At 34.3% G+C, this 7,070-nt stretch overlaps 1 pseudogene; it reads left to right on the top strand.

Moving 5' to 3' along the window:
- LOC148566834 (chloride channel protein CLC-f pseudogene) lies at nucleotides 1-1,004 on the top strand (annotated as a pseudogene).
- The last annotated feature ends 6,066 nt before the right edge of the window (nucleotides 1,005-7,070 follow it).

The following is a 7,070-nucleotide window of genomic DNA, read 5'->3' as shown; positions in this document are numbered from 1 at the left end:
ATGAAAAACAATGAAGTGTTAGCTGAAGAGGTTAGTTGGTTCTATCAATAGTAACTCCTTTTTTTTTAAATGTTTATTTTATGTCTTGCATGTGCAGTTTTCTGCTGTTCTCCTATTCTTATGTTTAACAAAATGAAAAATTTCCAAACTGCATTCTTTTACCTCGACTGAACAAGAGAAGATGTTTGGTATATTCTTACATGCTCATTTTCTCATTGGTTGTTTCCCTGTATCTTATGTTAAAGCAAGGCAGAAGAAAATTGTTTCTCTATGGCATAATATTTTATTGATTTTACATAATATTTTTATTATAAAGGGAGTACTTTGTCCTATTGTAATTCTTATTGATTACAGTTGTCGTACTGTGTTACTGTAAACTTTGTACCTAGGGGGCTGTTGGATTAGCAATATGGGTTCCCTCTGTGACAAACCGGAAGAAGGAAATTGACAACAAATCTGATACAAGAAACTCACCTAAAGGATATTCTCCAGTTTCACCTGCTGATGAAAATGAAGATAACTGGAGACAGGCAAATGCTGCTGATGGTTTAGAACTCTCTGTTGTTGGTGATGCTGCTGATCATGAAGCAATTGACGAGGAACTTCATCTCGAAAATCTTAAGGTTGATAAAAGCTTTTAATCAATAAAAATAATCCTTCTCTTGTTAACTCTCCAGCAGAATGCTGACATGTGATCCTTTTTTTTTTGTCCATCAACTTTATGCCTTCATTAATGTCATTATTGCTCTTTTCAGGTTTCTCAGGCCATGTCTGACAGCTATCTGAAGGTTTCATCATCTGCAACCCTGAAAGATGCAATCCAATGCATTCATGATGGCCACCAGAACTGTGTGCTAGTGGTCGATCAAGAAGGTTTTCTGGAAGGAATACTGACATATGGTGACATCAGAAGGTGTCTTCCCGAGAAGTCTAGTGACACTTCTATGAGGGATTTAGGATTTGTGGATGTATGTAGAAAGTGCTTCTGCTCTTTATATATTTAAAAATCATTCTGCAAATTATTCTGGGATTAGTATATTTCCCCCCTGTTCTTTCCTTTTACAATACATGATAATAGAAAATAAGTGAGGGTTCCAATTTCAGAATAAAATCATAACACAAATGGTTTCTATGTTTTGGTTCGGTAGGGATACAATTGCTAAGATGAGATATTAAAGCTTTGATGAATGGGTTTTAAATGTAGTGATGAACAAATACATTAGTGAAATTCATGCCTGGATCTTCCTGTTATGCTACTGTGATAAAAATGTCAATTGATTTATTCTTGAAAAATCCCAGTTATACTGTCTACAATGGTGACAAGTTAAGCTGAGATTCTTTTGCATAATTTAACAAAGTGCATATTGTAAAGTAACTATAAGAAAGAAGCAAATGAATATCGAATGCAATGGGATTTGAAAAGCATATTCTTGTGTCGGTTAATAATCAATCTGTTACTCACCTAACCATTTAACATGTATGATTATAAGGCTTCTTTCAACTACTAAGAAAGGAGAAAAAGAAAAAAATTTCTAATTTGGAATTGTCAAACACAGCTTGAATTATATCGTCACTAATATTCCCATAATTACAGTGTAGCAAAAAGTTTTGGATCCCATTCTTTGTGAAATTCATGTATCTATCTATATCTTCACTTTAAAATATGTTTACTTTATCTACTCTTCTCTCTCCCCACTTCACTATATGCTCTCCTCTTCCTCTTTCTCTTGACCTACAATGGTTTCACAGTGTTCTGGATTCATGTCCCTCTCTTGTTTCCCCTCCAACACACCACACCAAGCAGTGTCTGCGACATTTTTCCATCAATAACTGCTCGTTCAGACAGATCACCTTTCAAAACGCAAGTCCCCCTCCCTTAGCCTGAATACAAAAGGTAAGGAAGACAAGAAACAGGCACTGTAAATCATCAACTATAGTAAAGAATTCACTGATGCACTAGACGTGTCTATGATTTTAAGCATCTAATATATTCAAGAATGCAATAAAAAAAAGTCAAATACAATTGGAGGTAAAAATAATAAGTCTTAAAGAAAACCTTCTATTTGAAGCCGGTATGACCAAGCCACAGCTATTTTAAAGGGGTGTATTAGTAAAAGTGGTGATATAGTACATATTTAAAAAAGAAAAAATTAAATACTGATGTGGAAAATAAATTCTACGTAGCTTGTTATTACTATAAAATTGATATATATGCAAAATAAAAAAATAATTAACAGTCTACTCTCATGGTTTCCAAAATATCAGAATATCTATGAAAGTACAATTTTAATGTACATAATACTAACCTGCTGATAAGAAAGCGGGTGTGTATCACTGCTCCACTCAAAAAAAATAGTCAGGAATAATAAAGTGTAAATCTTGCACCTGAGATGAACATTGAAAAAGAAAAACAAATTAGCATACAATGAAAAACTTGAAGGAATGAACAACTGATCTATTATAAAAAATTATCAATTACGTTACCTAGCTTGTTCTAGGGAATGAACTGGCGTCTCTATCCCCACTTTACCCAAACCTAGAAGCATTCAATTTATTTTACATTAACATAGTGTTGGATTAACAACTAAATAAACAATGATATTGATGGAATCATCAAAGAAACAACACCTTTAAGAAGATAGATAATGAGATATATGGAAAGATACATATATGAATCGTTCATGCAACAGATGAATTTGAGAAACATAAGACATAGCATACTAAGATATCTAGGACCTAATAGGTAAACTATAAATTTAACCATGACAACCAATCCTTTAATTTCATTGTTATAAATTATCTTTGCAATTAAAGAGGCAAATTCGGCCTGTGCATCTGTTTTTCACCAACTTGAAAAAGGGAGATATCCATACAAGTTCTCAGTGAGCATGAAACAATAATCACATGTATCTGATGAGCGGATAATTTATACGCTTTTTGGCATTGTTTTTAGTATGTTTTTAGTAGGATCTAGTTACTTTTAGGGATGTTTTCATTAGTTTTTATGTTAAATTCACATTTCTGGACTTTACTATGAGTTTGTGTGTTTTTCTGTGATTTCAGATATTTTCTGGCTGAAATTGAGGGACTTGAGCAAAAATCAGATTCAGAGGTTGAAAATGGACTGCTGATGCTGTTGGATTCTGACCTCCTTGCACTCAAAATGGATTTTCTAGAGCTACAAAACTAGAAATGGCGCGCTTCCAATTGCGTTGGAAAGTAGACATCCAGGGCTTTCCAGAAATGTATAATAGTCCATACTTTGGCCAAGAATAGACAATGTAAACTGGCGTTCAACGCCAGCTTTCTACCCAAATCTGGCGTCCAGCGCCAGAAAAGGAGCCAAAACCAGAGTTGAACGCCCAAACTGGCACTAAAACTGGCGTTCAACCCCAAGGAGGACCTCTACACGTGCCACACTCAAGCTCAGCCCAAACATACACCAAGTGGGCCCCGGAAGTGGATTTATGCATCAATTACTTACTCATGTAAACCCTAGTGACTAGTTTATTATAAATAGGACCATTTACTATTGTATTTGGCATCTTTGGATTACCTTATGATCCTTTGATCACGTTTTGGGGGCTGGTCATCTCGGCCATGCCTGGACCTTCACTTATGTATTTTCAACGGTAGAGTTTCTACACTCCATAGATTAAGGTGTGGAGCTCTGCTGTTCCTCAAAGATTAATGAAAGTACTACTGTTTTCTATTCAATTCATCTTATTTCGCTTCTAAGATATCCATTCGCACCCAAGAACTTGATGAAGGTGATGATTATGTGTGACGTTCATCACCATCTCCCCTATGAACACGTGCCTGACAAACACTTCCGTTCTACATGAAATAAGCTAGAATGAATATCTCTTAGATCTCTTAACCGGAATCTTCGTGGTGTAAGCTAGAATGATGACGGCATTCAAGAGAATCCGGAAAGTCTAAACCTTGTCTGTGGTATTCCGAGTAGGATTCAATGATTGAATGACTGTGACGAGCTCCTAACTCGCGATTGCAGGGCGTTAGTGACAGACGCAAAAGGATAGTAAATCCTATTCCAGCATGATCGAGAACCGACAGATGAATAGCCGTGCCGTGACAGGGTGCGTGAGCATATTATTCACTGAGAGGATAAGATGAAGCCATTGGCAAGGGTGATGCCTCCAGACGATTAGCCGTGCCGTGACAGGGCATTGGATCATTTTCCCGAGAGATGACCGAAAGTAGCCATTGACAGTGGTGATGTATCACATAAAGCCAACCATGGAAAGGAGTGAGACTGATTGGATGAAGATAGCAGGAAAGCAGAGGTTCAGAGGAACAAAAAGCATCTCCATTCGCTTATCTGAAATTCCTACCAATGATTTACATGAGTACCTCTATCCCTATTCTATTATTTATTATTCGAAAACTCCATGATTATTTTATATCCGCCTGACTGAGATTTGCAAGGTGACCATAGCTTGCTTCATACCAACAATCTCCGTGGGATTCGACCCTTACTCACGTAAGGTATTACTTGGACGACCCAGTGCACTTGCTGGTTAGTTGTATCGAAGTTGTGACAAATTATGAATGTATAATCACGATTACGCGTACCAAGTTGCTCACGTGCCAGGAATAGTTTGAGCCTGGACATCACAATTTCGTGCACCAAGTTTTTGGCGCTGTTGCCGGGGATTGTTTGAGTTTGGACAACTGACGGTTCATCGTGTTGCTCAGATTAGGTAATTTTCTTTTTTTTTTGTTTTCAAAAATTTTTCAAAAATCTTTCAAAAATTTTTCTTTTGTTTTCGAAAAAAAAATGTTTTCAAAAATAAATTATTCTATGGCTTCAGAATTTTTAAGAATGAATTCTAGTGTTTCATGAAGCATGTTGAAGCCTGGCTGGCTGTAAAGCCATGTCTCAATTCTTATACTCAAGAGAAGAGCTTCTTTATCTTTCTTAGCCAATTGGCTGTTGAATGTAAGGAATGCCAGGCGTGTCATGTCTGAGTTACATACTAAAGCTTGGCTGGCTATTGAGCCAAGCCTGACCCTTTGATTGGAGCTTTAGAGCATAAGATTCCTTGAATTCATATTAAAAAATTTTGGAATCCTTATTTTTGTTTTTCAAATAATTTTCGAAAAAATACAAAAAAATTTAGAAAATCATAAAAATCAAAAATATCTTTGTGTTCTTGTTTGAGTCTTGAGTCATGTTATAAGTTTGGTGTCAATTGCATATGCATCTTGCATTTTTTCGAAAATATCATGCAGTCATAGTGTTCTTCATGATCTTCAAGTTGTTCTTGGTAAGTCTTCTTGTTTGATCTTGATGATTTTTTTTGTGTCTTTTCATGTTTATCATATGCATTCTTGAATTCTTAGTGCGTAAGCATTAAAGAATTCTAAGTTTGGTGTCTTGCATGTTTTCTTTGCATTAAAAATTTTTCAAAATTGTGTCTATGATGTTCATCTTGACATCCAAAGTGTTCTTGGTGTTCATCTTGACATTCATAGCATTCTTGCATGCATTCATTGTTTTGATCCATAACTTTCATGCATTGCATCTTTTTAGTGTTTTTCTCTCTCATCATAAAAAATTCAAAAAAAAAATATATCTTTCCCTTTTTCTCTCATCAAATTCGAAAATTTGAGTTGACTTTTTCAAAAAATTTTAAAATCAAGTTGTTTCTTATGAGTCAAATCAAATTTTCAATTTGAAAATCTTATCTTTTTTCAAAATCTTTTTCAAAAATCAAATCTTTTTCAAATTTCTTAGTTATTTTCGAAAATTCTAAAAATATCTTTCAAAAATATTTTTCTTATTTTTATATCAAATTTTCGAAAATAACATAATCAATTAATGTTTTGATTCAAAAATTTGAAGTTTGTTACTTGCTTGTTAAGAAAGATTCAAACTTTAAGTTCTAGAATCATATCTTGTGATTTCTTATGAATCAAGTCATTAATTGTGATTTTAAAAATCAAATCTTTTTCAAAACTAATTTCAATCATATCTTTTCAAAAATATCTTTTTATCTTATCTTTTTCAAAAATATCTTTTCAAAATATCTTTTCTAACTTCCTAACTTCTTATCTTTTCAAAATTTGTTTCAACTAACTAACTAACTTTTTGTTTGTTTCTTAACTTTTTCAATACTACCTAACTAACTCTCTCTCTCTCTAATTTTTGAAAATATCTTCCCTCTTTTTCAAAAATTTCTTTTTAATTAACTAATTATTCTTATTTTTGTTTTTAATTTTAAAAATTTTTTCGAAAATTACTAACATTTTTCAAAAACCATTTTCGAAAATCACTAACTCTTTTTCAAAAATATTTTCGAAAATTCTCCCTCTCCCATCTCATTCTATTTATTCATTCATATCCTAACATCTCATCTCACATATCTAGCCTCTTCACAGTTGTGTTTCTTCCATTATATTACATTCTTTGTCTCCCCCTCTTCTTCTACTCACACAGGGATCCCTATACTGTGGTATAAAGGATCTCTATTATTATTATTATTATTTTTCTGTGCCTTCTTCTTTGTCATATGAGCAGGAGCAAGGATAAGAACATTCTTGTGGAAGCAGATCCAGAACCTGAAAGGACTCTGAAGAGAAAATTAAGAGAAGCTAAAATACAACAATCCAGAGATAACTGTTCAGAAATTTTCAAACAGGAGAAGGAGATGGCAGCCGAAAATAATAATAATGTAAGGAAGATGCTTGGTGACTTTACTGCACCTAATTCCAATCTACATGGAAGAAGCATCTCCATTCCTGCCATTGGAGCAAACAACTTTGAGCTGAAACCTCAATTAGTTTCTCTGATGCAGCAGAACTGCAAGTTTCATGGACTTCCATCTGAAGATCCTTTTCAGTTCTTAACTGAATTCTTGCAGATATGTGATACTGTTAAGACTAATGGAGTAGATCCTGAAGTCTACAGGCTCATGCTTTTCCCTTTTGCTGTAAGAGACAGAGCTAGATTATGGTTGGATTCTCAACCTAAAGACAGCCTGAACTCTTGGAATAAGCTGGTCACGGCTTTCTTAGCCAAGTACTTTCCTCCTCAAAAGCTGAGC

This window comes from Arachis ipaensis, chromosome B4 (assembly GCF_059453495.1).
Source record: "Arachis ipaensis isolate K30076 ecotype BB chromosome B4, ASM5945349v1, whole genome shotgun sequence".
Classification (NCBI taxonomy): domain Eukaryota; kingdom Viridiplantae; phylum Streptophyta; class Magnoliopsida; order Fabales; family Fabaceae; genus Arachis; species Arachis ipaensis.
The sequence above is the reverse complement of the archived record's forward strand: the minus strand, read 5'-3'. Positions and strand labels throughout refer to the sequence as shown.